This window comes from Danio rerio, chromosome 24, assembly GCF_052040795.2.
Source record: "Danio rerio strain M-AB ecotype USA chromosome 24, GRCz13ab, whole genome shotgun sequence".
NCBI lineage: Eukaryota > Metazoa > Chordata > Actinopteri > Cypriniformes > Danionidae > Danio > Danio rerio.
Window position 1 is genome coordinate 10,320,410 of NC_141044.1, and position 14,591 is coordinate 10,335,000.

The 14,591-nt window shown below is 32.3% G+C and overlaps 1 protein-coding gene across 8 annotated transcripts in view; it reads left to right on the forward strand.

The window, feature by feature from the left end:
* The first annotated feature begins 978 nt into the window (after positions 1-978).
* The window catches only part of pou6f2 (POU class 6 homeobox 2), a 232,754-nt gene continuing 219,141 nt past the window's right edge, over positions 979-14,591 (forward strand). For 2 of the 8 annotated variants that reach the window (XM_087309297.1, XM_087309300.1), the window contains exons 1-2: positions 979-1,109; positions 2,964-3,076. The gene's annotated coding sequence lies outside the window, so the exon portion shown is untranslated. Of the gene's footprint in view, positions 1,110-2,906; positions 3,077-13,973; positions 14,188-14,591 lie in introns of those variants that run through there. The other 6 variants (XM_087309294.1, XM_087309298.1, XM_087309296.1 and 3 more) reach the window with 3 other exon arrangements.

Below are 14,591 nucleotides of genomic sequence, written 5' to 3' on the forward strand. Positions count from 1 at the left end.
AAATTTTACAGACATGCACTACAGTTGTGAAGTTCAAGCAAACCGTTTGCACCATCTGCACTTACAGTTTAGATAATGTTAAGACTGTAGAAAAATGTGCCGAAGCAATTGAGGAAAACAGTAATTCTTATATATTGTGCCCCAGTTTCTGTTTATTGGAGAGAAGATTTCTTTCAACACATCTCTAAACATAAGAAACTAGCATTTTAATACTAGCATTCAGCTTAAAGTGCAATTTAAAGGCCTAACTAAGTTAATCAGGTTAGGTAATTAAGTAGTAGGTTAATTATTCTAATAAAATAATGTTATTCTGTTAAGCCAATTATACAGAATTTTAAAAGTAACATTGATATAACTTGCTTTTTCTGTGAAATTCCCACTGAAAGTAGCTCACTTAGTTTGGGAATGTCCTTTTGTTCAACCTTTTTGGATTAATGTGAATGCTTTCATTATCATATATATCAACAGACACCTTGTTAAATATAAAATTCAAGTTTTTGTGTAAACCTTGTGTTATTTATTAAAAAGTTTTATAAATGTAAACCCATTTTTAGCATATTCAAACAAGAGCTGAAACAGTTTTGACATACCATTCAATATCTAGCAGCCTACACACTAATGTTTAAACTTTGTGCTTATTGATTGTTTAATAGGCATATTCATTAATATTCATTTCCTTTTCATGTGCCCTCTTGTTTTCCCCTTATATATCTTATACTTTTGTTACAGGCTACTTACGTCAAAATAATTCCCTTGTTGTTGATAATGAACAATAGTTTGCATGGACTATTCCGTTTTATTTGTACTGTAACACTTTGTTGTTGTTGCAATAAATAAATAAATCATTGATCTCCCATGTGATCTGTCTTGCAGCAAACTACGAGCTGACACCCCGACCTGACAGCCTCTTTTTCAACTCCGCCCCCACCTGCGCTCGGCTAATCTCGTTGATTGCCGGCTGCAGCCGTGCTTCATGTCGAACGCACCTATGCTGCCCACGTGATTCAAACACAATCAAAGGAGTCATTTGTTGACGAGTCAGACTTCGAACATTCTGATAAAAAAAAAACAGAGAAAACACATTAGAAGGGGAAATTCTTGTCAGGTTGGTATCTTTCTCGCCAGATAAGGGTTTATTCGTAAAGTTTGCGTCATGGCAGGATCGCACGACGGGTGTTTGTTGATACACACTGAAATTGGCTTTGTAAATCGACGCCCCCCTAAAATGATGCCTTAGGTGGTCGCAGTTGCTGTGGTGTTCAGAATGTATTTAAGTGGTTTTCTGTGCTGTTGTTAGGGTGTTCTTGGGTGGTGAAAGGTTTGTTTAGATCCCTCTAATGTTTGAGCATTAATATAGATATGTTGCAATACACAATAGTACACAATAACTAACAAAAATACTTATTTTCTGCTTTGATATATGAAGAGCTCAGATGCAAAAACCTGTCATCCAGGATTTTCTTCTGCAATGACCATTTTTTTAAGCCTATTACAATAATGTTCATTTTTTTTTCGTGTTAAAAGTGCTGAAAATAACATGTTATTTTCTATAAAAGTGAAATTACTGAATCAAGATATAGAAACCTGAGAAAATTGCTAATATAAGAAGAGTTTGAGATGGCACTTTACATCTGCACTATATATATATATATATATATATATATATATATATATATATATATATATATATATATATATATATATATATATAATGTGTGTGTGTGTGTGTGTGTGTGTGTGTGTGTGTATATGAGCAATTAATCTTATCATGAAAAGTTTTCAACAAAGTACAGAAACTGTTTCTGTTTTTTTTTTTTTTTTTTTTTTTTTGCATAAACAAGTATTTTAAAGTACTTTAGAAATACTCCTATTATATTTCATTTACCAAAGTCACACAAGTGGCGATTTCACATCTGTCAAATCCGTATAGGAGAGATGTCACATTTCTAACGACACTTTTTCCTTATAAATGCACAAATGTTAAATAAAATCAATAATTTTGTTCTATACAAATGAACTCCTCTACTTTTGATTAGCATTATCTATTTTGGGTTGAGCAGTTTCACAGAATTTCTACTAAGTATATTGTATACTGTAAACTTGCAGATTTTTTTGTCACATCCATAACACATTTATTTTTTCTTTATTTAAAGTACAGAACATGTTTACAGAATTGTATGTTTCTGATCCCATAACTCTGTGGTTAGTTGTTTTGAAAAATATAAACGTCCATAACGCTGGAATTGCTCATATATATTAGTTTATTTTGTGCTAAAAAAATACCATGCCAAGAAACAATGAATTAAAATACATTTTTTGATGGGGCAAGTAATTTTATTTTTTTCTGCTGGGCCATTAAATAATATGAAGTCTTTAGCTATATATAAATCTGAAATTTCATTCTTGGTGGTCTTATGCCCGATTCACACAGGACTTTGCCGTCAACGCTTGACCGAGGGCGTTTCTGAAGTTGGGAGTGATGCGATCGTCATAGCAGCGTCAGCCAATTAAATTAGTCCGCAATCGGACACTGTATGAACTAGGGTATTTGCATTAAGCGATCTGATTGGCTGACTCTTCCATTAACGATTAAAAAGTTGAGAATTTCCCAACTTCTGCAACAAGCAATGTCACTGAAGTGACGCCGACGGACCCACAATGCAGTTCAGCAATGCCTGACGTCAACCATTCAAAGTGAATAGGAAGCGTTGACACTGACGCCCCGTGTAAATGGGGCATTTAAAAGTGTAAACTTTGACTTGGTGAAATCTGCAGAAACACTGGTTTAAATATTTATTTAATGTTTAATAAACACACTGCTGTAGTCATTTATTGATAATATTCTTGTGTGCCTTGATCTGTGTGTATTCATACACTCTCATATCTGTGTCCACTATACATGCTAGGCAGAAGACCCTGGAAATGCAAGGTATTAAAAACTATTTATCAGTGTCAAACAACAGACAAACCCTGAGACCTGCCCTGCCTTGCAGCCAATGAGAATCCAGACGATGTTAGCGTCAGCGACTGACCAAGGGAGCATGCTGATGAAGACCTTTGAGTAGATGCTTCTCATGTGAGTATTTGGACTTGCTCTTTATGCTCTCTCTAGCAAACACACTTGAATTCTACTTCCTCTCACCAGTTTCTCTGTATTCCCTTTGAATCTGTCTCACCCCCTTCCGCTTCGAACGCTATCTTTTCTTGCTCAGGTCGTAATACAGAGGCAAGATTAGCTCCTGTAGGCTTTGATGCACCATAAGGTCAGCTCTGAGATCGATGTAGCAAAAGAAAAAAAAAAGAAGAAGTAAAAACCCCCATGCACACAAACTCACTCTTCTGAGCAATCAATGGCTCTTTATATTTATCTGAGGGGGGCCTGATAGTGTCTGAAGCATCAGAGCTTTCTCCAGCACTCATCTTTGATGGGCTATGACACTTTTTCTCACTGTTCTCTGATCCCAGTCAATTAAGTAGATTCGTCTGAGCAGCATCGCAGAGAAACCGGCTGTTGCTTTGACAAACGCAGCATACATTCAGCCATGCATCAATTTTCCTGGAAATAAAAATCAATTAGGGGTCATTCCACATAAATATTTCAATTGTACAGATGTAACAAGATTGAGTGCACTTATGTAAATGAATTGATTTGAAATATTATGTAAAATACAGCTGAGGGAATACAAGAACTAGACATATTTCTAGATAAACAGCATGACAGTCATACTAGCAATGAAGTAATGTATAAATAACAAGTCAGATAGTTTTATTATAATTAAAAGTGGTTTAATACATTACAATTATTAATTCATTACAATAATAATCAATGAATGTGTATTATGAGTAGTAGTATTTTTTTTAATAAATCCATTCTAACTCAATTTAATTGATAGATTTATTCTCTTTATAAAGGGTTCATTATTACAAACAAATAATTTAACCTAAAATATATTATATAAAAAAACTGTTAATATAAAGCCATTTTGCTCTTTTGTAGGTTATCCATTTTCGAGTTATGCTGAATAAATCTGGGAGTAGGCTGTGCAATAAATTGTGCCAGAAACCCTTAAGATCAATGTATCAGTTATTGATTTCTAAATCTTAATAAAATTCGTATAAAAATGTATTGTTACAAATTTACCAGTTATAGCTCAAAATACACTCAGATGGACATCTTACGTCTCATGTAATTATTAAATCAGTGTTTAAATTATTGACCTTATTCTCCGCAGACGAGCGGGCGCTGCTATTTGAATCTTTTTGGCACGAGACTTCCGGTCTCATTCACTTCCATTCAATTTTAGACATTAAAAACTGCTCGTTTCGCTGTTTGATGTTGCAAACTGATATTTCCTTGTTATATTATTCTACTTGGTCTGTATAGTCATGCAAACATTTGTTTGTAAAGCAAGTAGTTTGACCGTTTTTTGCCGTTTATTATTCCTTGTCATTTCTCCCATAGGCAACTGAAACGGAAGTTCTAAGACAATCGCGAAAACAGGCGCACTCCGCATTTTAGAATAAGGTCAATACAAATATGTCAGTTAAACCGTTCATAAACAATGTCATACAAAACTGACCATTTCTTGTAACATTTGCATTATATTACATGCAGTATATATTCATTATATTTTCATTGACCTCTTAGTGATGTTTTAGTTGTTTAATTGTAAACTGTGTAGACTGTTTTTGAGTACAAACATAGTTTAATAACAATTTGAATTCAAATTTGATGTAAAGCCTTTCTAATGCACATTTCAAACGTTTTCAAGCCTCTTTTTTTATTTGAGTACTGAATATTATATCCATAACAATAAAAGCAATTGCTTCTTTAGCAGTTTATGCTCTGTTGTTAATTGCAGACTTTGGTATTATAGTAATACGCGAGTAATAAAGCTACAAATAAAGTTACATATTTGGTATCAAACAGTTACAAAGAAGATATTTTAAAGTATGTTTCAAGCTGAAAACCATTAAAATTCATTGTTATGGATACCAGATTCTAACATCTTTCGAAATAACTCCTTTGTGTTGAAAAAAAAAAAAAACAGATTTGTGACAAGTGAAGTGTGAGTAAATGATGACAGAACTTTGGGTGACCTGTGCTTTTAAAAGAAACATGATGCAAAATAAAAGTAATAAAGCAAATCTTTTTTTCTAAACGCTGTCTCACATATAGATCTTTTTAAAATGTATGAGAGTATGTACTGTAGGCTATATTTGAGAAATGCTACTTATAAGCTTTAGGGACCCTGAGCCTGTCCCTGAAGGATCCTTTGGGCTTGCAGAGGGAGGTGATATGTTTCCAGCCCTATGGGGGAGACAGACCTTTAACACAAAAGCAAAAGCCGGTTTTGAAGGAAACTGCTCTGAGTTTAAATAGAGCTTAAAGGACACTCAGAGGATTTGCAGCTGCTTACACAGATTTACCTTGAACTTGCTTTGGACTAAAATCAGTTACAGGTTGTACACGATTCATGTAACAAACTGTATGTGCACTACTAATTGCTATCTATCTACTGTAATTATAAATATTTATTAATATGTAAAGTAATTATAGTTTAGAATTGAATTTTAACCATCAGTGTTAAACATTACAGCAGGAACAGAAAAACACATTTACGTTTGCTTTTATATTAATTTAGATGTACCTTTTGTGTATATTGATTAGCCAAAACAAAGGAAACAATCATTCTGAAAGACAGATTATCATTTTTCTCTTTGGCGTATCGATGTGACCTTTAAATATGTTGTTATTAATACTGTCATTCTTTTTTTATTGCTGTTTTGTTTTGGTATTTTATAGATAACAATGGGTTTCCATTAAACATTAATGTACCAAACTGTAAAAAAAAAAACAAAAAAAAAAAAAAACGCTGGGTTCCGCACTATCAGTTTTGTGTTTGGACAACATGAGGGAATTAAGTTAGCTGAATTGAACATGTGGATTGAACATAAATTAATTAAATTTTACCCAAAAAACCTCAATGATGATGTTGTTTCAGCTCATTTTAAATAACTTGGAACAAACAGCAGTCATCATTTTTGAGTGTAGCTAACATTAACCGACAACCAGAGATGGGTGTAGCACGTTCCACAATATTCTGCATTTTCTCTGTTCTAATGAAATTTTTGGGGAATGCATTTTAGATTTGTGTAATCTGATTAAGGTTACTTAAATTATTGTACTTGGTTACTTGTGTTACAAATATAGTTTTTGGAGTTTTAAATCACATTTTCTGCTGCAAAATGAGTTAATAATCATGTACTGAAGAGCTGAAATGGTTGCTTGGAAATGGAAAGCAGTTGCTTCTTCAAGTGCAAATACAGACATTACTTTGATTTTATTAAGCCTTTATAAGTAAAATATTGCTTTGGGTTAAATTGAGTAAACTCCAATGTGGACCACATACAGCTTGCATATCGATGTCACTTAAACTATATCTTACATTTAAAAAAATACAAAAAAAAAACTCCTAACATTTTTCTAAATTAATCTGATAAACAAAACTTTCTATTAAATACAAATCTAGTGTATTTTAATGGCTGTAACAAGCTGTTTGGTGAAAAAAAAGGGCTTCGGGTCAGACTCAGACTAAAACTTTGATAAGCAGTTGAAAAATGGCCGGGCTACAACCTGTGCGTCTCGAGCCAGGGCCAGGCTAGGGCTTAGATTTAAAATCCTTGCCGAATTCTAAGTGCTTACATTTTCTAGGCAGCCCAGTTGAAAACCCGGAGTCACATGGCAAGAATTGACCATTCAGCATTATGCTTTGGAATATACACATTTAGGTAGACTAAGGCAGCATTTACATTGCGTGCTTCAAGTGACTTAGTTCCGAATTTTTTTTTCTCCCATGTGGCACAGATTGGATATGGCCCATGTACGGGTAAGCAGAAAAAATCACATGGGTTACGATTTATTCATATCAGATTCAGCCCTTGTTCATATGTGGAAATTTATCTGATATGAATCAGATCTGTGCCATCGTGTCTGCAGTAAGAGCAGGTAGATCAGATTTTCACCTGTCAATGCGAGTCGCGTGCCATTAAACTAAAGAAAATGACATAAACTTTGACTCTTTCATTTCAGAACAGAGTTCAGCAGAGTCCCAAACCTTAAATCTCATACACGAGGCCTAAAAATCTTTTATATTGTCATGTACACAAGTATTTAAGCATGATTACAAGAGAGAGAGAGAGAGAGAGAGAGAGAGAGAGAGAGAGAGAGAGAGAGAGAGAGAGTTCAGAATATCCGCCACGAATTCAATATAAACTAATATAAAACTAGATGTACAAGCATAAGCATACATCTTGTGCATAAATCATGCCATGGACATTACATTAAGATGCCTACTGGTTTAAAAAAAAGAAGATTAAAAAGATTAAAAGAAGATGGCCAAATGTGAACTTTTCTGTCATTAAATAGTAGAACAACTCGTGAAAAGGAATAAAAAAATGAAATGCTGTGAACAGATTAAAATACAGGAATGGAGAAATGGGCGCTCTTTTATTATCAGCTGTCAGTCATCACCCGCTCGTTTTTTCCTCATTAATGCACCTTTGCCGTGTAAATGCAAATAATCATAGACGAGTCACTTTTAAAAGATGGTGTAAGCTGATCATTAAAAAAAAATCGGATTTGACCACCAAGATCTGCAGTGTAAATGCAGCCTAATTACCTCAGACAAATATGGAACACCCAAACACTGCTGTGCCTACTATACTATACTATACTATACTATACTATACTATACTATACTATACTATACTATACTATACTATACTATACTATACTATACTATACTATGAATGTCAGTGGTTAAAGGTATCCAGTTTTTTTTTCTTTTGTGTTAAAAAAGACAAACAGATTTGGAACAAGTGTTTAGGTTTTTTTTTTAGGTTTTGGGCAAACTCTTTAAGTCTTTTGAATATGTCAAGCTGCTGTAATCAACCCATTCTAATGTTTTTCGGTGAATATTAAATGACTGATAGAGCTGCAGTTTATTTTGTATTTTGAATAGGTATATTTTATGCGTTTTAAAAGTAACTTCAAAATAAAGTAGTTAGTAATCTGATTACTTTTTACATAAAGTAATTAGTAATTTAACCAGATCACAATCAGTGATTTGTAATCTATTACTTTTTTAAAGTAACCAACCCAACACTGCTGACAACATTTATAGATCTTTTATTAAATAATTATTATTTATTAAAATGCACATTTTCAGTGCTTGTTTGTGTTACTACAAGTCCATTGAATAACATAAAGATTAATAAACACTAGACATATTTTCCATTGTTAATTATAACTACACTTAAAAATTACTTTTGTTGCTTGTTCAGATTACTTATTTCAAATGAGTTGAAACAACAGAATTATGAGTTTTTATTATTATTATTATTATTTTGGTTATTCTCAAACATAATGGGATTGACAGTGGAATGAACCACAAACTTATTCAGTTTGTTTTACACAGAGGATGCAATTCCAGCTGCCACCCAGTACTGGGAAATCCTCATACATTACATATAAAAATACTTTAAATAAAATATCCATTTAGATTTTTTTTCTGTAGAAATATGTTCTGACCTTTCCTCTCTGGATCACATTGTTTAGTAACTAAATATCCAGTATAGTTGTGTATTCTTATGAATTTTAGTAAATATAGTCTCCATGCTGTTGACGTATATACACAGTCAGAATTATTAGTCACCCTTAAATTTTTGTTTCTGTTTTGAATGATTCCCAGATGATGTTTACCAGAGCAAGGAAATTTTCACAGTATATCAGATAATATTTTTTCTTCCAGGGAACGTCTTACTTGTTATATTTTCAGTTAAAAAGCAGTTAAAATGTTTTTTTAATTATTTATATATTTTTAAATAGTTTAAGGTCAAAATTATTAGCCCTTTAATATATATATATATATATATATATATATATATATATATATATATATATATATATATATATATATATATATATATATTTTTTTTTTTTTTTTTTTTTTGTAAAAACAATTTAATTAACTTAAACAATTTGTGTTAGCACAACATGAAGGGATTGTGTGGAACCCAGCATTTTTACAGTGTAGTTAAGTAGTGTTTACAAATGCAGTGTTATAACTGTTATTTTTAAATACACAAATAATTATGCAAGTGTAAAAACAGTGAAGATTTGTGGAAAACATTGCTCAGCGAATGGCACATTTGATCAAAAGGCCATTCAGTGGTGTTTGGACCCTTTTTGTTTTCCCCGTGGGACGGCAGAGAACCTGGCAGCTAAGGCCATTAGCAATTAGCATGGATATCTTATGAGGAAAAGGGGTCAGAAATGCCCCTCTGAGTAGGCAAAAGGAGAAAGGGAGGGAGAGGAACTCGAGTGCTTTTTCTTGTTTCTCCTCCTGTGTGGCCGAGAGGGAGTAAGGCAATCCCAAACACACACACGCATACGCTACACACACATTGACATGCGCACACACACTCCCCAGGTCCCTTCACATATGCTCTTCGGCATGAAGAACTGCCCTGGGAGTCCCTGTTTCATTAGTGTAATTAACTGTGAGAGCGAGAGAGCGAGAAAAAGAGAGAGCGAGAGAAGGCGGGATTTTGAATTAGATGACTTTACATGATGATTATTTTATCATGTTTTCTTTTTGAGGAACAAAAAAAAGATTGAATGAAGCAGCGATGTTTCTGACATTAGCAAACATTGGACACTTAAATATTCAAAATAGACAACATGATACGTTCAACTGACTGTAAATTTAAAATGACTGTAAAACATTATCTTATGCTTACCAAAGTAGGTATGGGACAATAACGGTTTCAAGGTTTACAGCGGTTTGAAAAAGTCAAGGCTTTAAAATGCTAAAATTATCTCCCATATCGTTTCTAAGTTATATTTAAGGGTTTTCTTTTTGTGTGTTTTTTAAATAAGTTGTAAAGCAATCTGTTTTTAAAGTAATGAACCTAGCAGAAGTCATGATGTATTTGAATTATTTAGCCTGACATGTTTACTGTTCAAAATATTATCAATGCGATTTGTGAATTGACAAGTTGTAAAATGAAATACTGTTTATTGTGTTCAATGGGAGAAAATGTGTTGGTTTTTACTAAGACATTTTAAAATAACTTATTTTAGTGCAGTAATCACAATACTGTGAAACCTTGATATTTTATCCAAGAGCATCATACCCTCGCAAACATATACCGGCCCATGTCGAGATCAAAGCTGCATTTGCTATAACTTTATACATATATACATACACAGTTGAAGTCAGAATTATTAGTCCCCCTTTGAATTTTTATCTTTTTTAAATATTTCTCAAATGATGTTTAACAGAGCAAGGAAATTTTTACATTTTTTCTTCTAAAGAAGGTCTTTTTTTTTTCGGCAAGAATAAAAGCAGTTTTATATATTTTTAAAAGCAGTTTTTAATGACAATATTATTAGCCCCTCTAAGCTCATTTTTTCGATAGTCTATATATATATATATATATATATATATATGTATATATATATATATATATATATATATATATATATATATATATATATATATATATATATATATATATGTATATATATATATGTGTGTGTGTGTATGTGAATTTGAAATATTATTTAAGAATAAAGTCTTAGATTTCCTACTTAAATATATTAATGTAATTTATTCCTGCGATGGCAAAGAAAAAAAATATATATTTAAAAAAATTATATCAATATCTATATATCTTAAATTATATGTTATGTCTAAAAATTAGGATTCGAAATGTAATTCTCTGTCCTGCCTAGTTAACCTATAATTAGTTAAGCCTTTTAATGTCACTTAAGCTGTATAGAAGTGTCTTGAAAAATATCTAGTCAAATATTATTTACTGTCATCATGGCAAAGATAAAATAAATCAGTTATTAGAAATTAGCTATCAAAACTACTATGTTTAGAAATGTGTTGAAAAAAAATCTTCACTCTGTTAAACAGGACTTGGGGGAAAAATGAACGGGGCTAATAATTTAAGGGGGGACTAATAATTCTGACTTTAACTGTATGTTTGAAGCTCTTCGTCAACTTTAAAATGTTAGTTTGTGCACCAACGGAATTCTTATCTAACGAAAATACTATTTAAAAAAAGGAATTCATTTAAACAAAATGCCATTGTATATTAAATTATTTTACAAAACCGTAACTACTTAGTTGTTATCAAGAATCAAGAAACACTTTGCCAAGCATTCGCATAGCTACATACATTGCAGCACTAGCTCTATCGAAACATCAAAATCTGATTATAACTCGTGGACAAAAATTCCCATTATTCCCTTTCTCTCGTCCCTCATTCCCTTTCTTGTAATTTTTTCTTCTGTTTTATTGTGCTCTCTCCTCTCCAGCAGCCCGTAGTGAAAATTACATTGTATTGCATCCTCTCAGGCCTGTCCCCCCTCTTTCTCTCTCTCTGTCTCTCTGTCTCCCCCTCTCTCTCTCTTTCTCCCTCGGCCTTTCACAGCTCTCGTTCAGTCAACAGACTGTAAAGAATAAATAATAAAAAACTATTGATTATTATGATGACTTCACAATTCAATTATGTATTAATTTTGCCCTCCACTGGACCTATCAGGCGGCTCAAAGGGAGAGAAGGAACGGGAGGGAGGGAGGGAGGAACGAATGGATAGATGTTGTGTCTTAAATGAATGCAGACTTCGTCATTCCGAAATAAGAGGGTCACATCGATGCGTCGCTTGTGCATAAGTGCACAGAGAAAAACTCCAGTGAAGCGATGACAAGAGACATTGTTGCGAAGCATACGAGTATTGACCAAACCGTCAATGACAGCTTAAACTATTCCTATTGATTAACATTTTCATAGATTATCATGTGTCATATCAAACTCTCATGCACTCCATCTGATAAGCGCATTAACAGAGACCCCACGGGCTTACCATTGATTGACCAGCCCGGGGATAAAGAGAATTAAAAAAGCCTTATGATGGTGGTGGTGGTGGTGATTCTATAGTTGCAGGTACTTTTGGTGTCCAAAGCAATAATTTTTTCAGCTTTTAAATATTTTTAAATAATTTATTTGTTTATAAAATATGTTACTTAATAGTTCAAAAGATAATGCTATAACAATACAATATTTTCAGTTAAAAATAGTCTTATGTTGCTAAAAATCATGAATTCTATATGACTGAATTAGTTTTTGCTGCTTGTTCATAGTACATGAGATGATTTTTTGGAACAAGCTAATTGTTTTATGTTCAGTCCACTTGGGACAAGATGAATGAATCATTACATAAAATTATGCCTTAACAATACAATGATATCTTGATGATATAATTAGTGGATTATATATAATTTTTTGCTGTTTGTTCAAACAGTTTTTTTTAAAATGAGCTGACACAACACAATCCTTAAGATTTTGTCATGGGAAAACATGATTTTGGTTCATTCCATTAAAACTTGTTATTTGGGACAATATTAATTAATCACAACATAGGATCATGCCATGTCAATATAATATTTTCTGTAAATAAAGAATCTTATATTGGCAAAATTGGGATTTGCTGATGTCCATATTAGTCTAAAAAAAAGGAGTGTTGCTGCTTGTTCGAACTACTTATTTAAAATGAAATGAAATAACACGGATTTTTATTTAGATTTTTTTTGGGACAACTTAATTGACTTGTGTTCAGTCCACTTCAATTTGTTATTTTAAATCAGTTTGTGCTGAAATGAGATCAACATAACATAAGATTATATAAGGTCTTACATTGACAAAAATTATGATTGACTGATGTCAGAATTAATCAGTGTTCTCAAAAGTCCACTGACTTTATTGTATTGCATAACAATACAATATTTCCTGTAAAAAAAGAGTCTTAAACTGCCAAAATCATTTCTTGATGATATAATTAGTTATTGGATCAAAAAAAAAATATTGTTTGCTGTTTGTTCAAATTACATTTTTAAAATGAGCTGAAACAACACAATTCTTGAGATTTTAAATGAGATAACTTAATTTATGTTCAATTCTCTTAAGTTTGTTTTTAGGTACAACATTAATCAATCATAACATATGATCAAGTCATAACAATATAATAGTTTCTATAAAAAAAGTCTTGTATAGGCAAAAATCATGATTTCTTAATGATATAATTAGTTAGTGGATTAAAAAAATGTATATATTTTTGCTACTTATTCAAACAACCTTTTTTTTTTTTAAATGAACTAAAACAATACAATTTTTTTTATTTTTCATGGGACAACTTGATTTATGTTAAATTCTCTTAAATTTGTTATTTGGGGCAACATTATTAATCATAACTTACACTGTGACATCTGTATTAGTCAGTGCACTAAAAAAGATTGTTTGATTCTTGTTCAAACTACTTATTTAAAATGAGCTGACACAACACATTTTTGCTCAGGACAACTCAGTTGTTTTAAGCTCAATCCATTTAAACTCTTTGAGTTAACCTAATCAATTTGTGTTGGGGCGACATAAAGAAATTGTATCAAACCAAATATTGTGTATTTGTTCTCTCATGTATCATTGTGTACTGAAAATGTTTTATTTGACTGTTTAGTTGCCAATTTTAATTTAATAATGAATATTAATATTTTTAAGTAAGAATTGCTGTTTATGAACAGTTTTTATTTATTTATTTATTTATTTTTGCTTTTTTTGAAATGCTAAATATATCTGCAGTTCTCGAATCACCCAGTGAAATTGTCAAGCCAAATAGATCACCTGAGCCTCATCCTGGACACATTTTTAAATAGAGGGCATTAAAAGAGAGAAACAGATTTTTATTATTATTATTTTTTGCCCTCCCCATGTCTACACATTTGTTTGTGCGTCTCATCATCAGAAGGGGTGGGGGGAGGTACTTCTGAAGCACACGAGAGAGAGCGAGAGAAAGAGAGAGAGAGAGGGAGAGAGAGTGGAGGTGACATCTCGAGCAAGTCTCCAGAGGCAATCCCAGGCTTGCACCAGCAGTGCTCACTTGATGTATCTGCGTTATCCACACTGGTTTTTGGGCTTTGTGACAAGCATGCACTGACTGATCTCACATCACACTCTGGCATGCTCTAACTGCTCGTGGATTTTAGCAAAGTAAGATTATTGGAGCATAAACATTTTTTCCTTTTTTCTTCTTCTCTGTAATCTGGAAGCAACCTTCTGGTAAGTTTCACATTGTCCTTGAACTTTTTTTTCTTTCTCTTTCTTCTTTCTGTCTTTTGATTTAAAGTTCTGCTGTATATTTGGAGAGTTCAGATGCAAAAGACTCTAAATTCCATCTGGATTTTTTTTTTCTAAAATTAATATTAGGTGTGTAGGTTCAGTATTTTTACTTATATGGTGATGGATATAGTCTTTTCACTGCGTTTAAAGTAAAATAAATAAACATGAACATAGCAGGCTGAGAAAAATGCTTATTTTAGAAGAAGATTTCAGATGCCACTTGGAAGATTTTGCATCTTTAATTTCCGTGTTTGTTAAAGTTTGTGCTTAAGTTGTGTCTAATCTTTATTTAAATAATTTTATTGCATGTAAATGTACAACTTAAGGAAAAATTCATCACAATA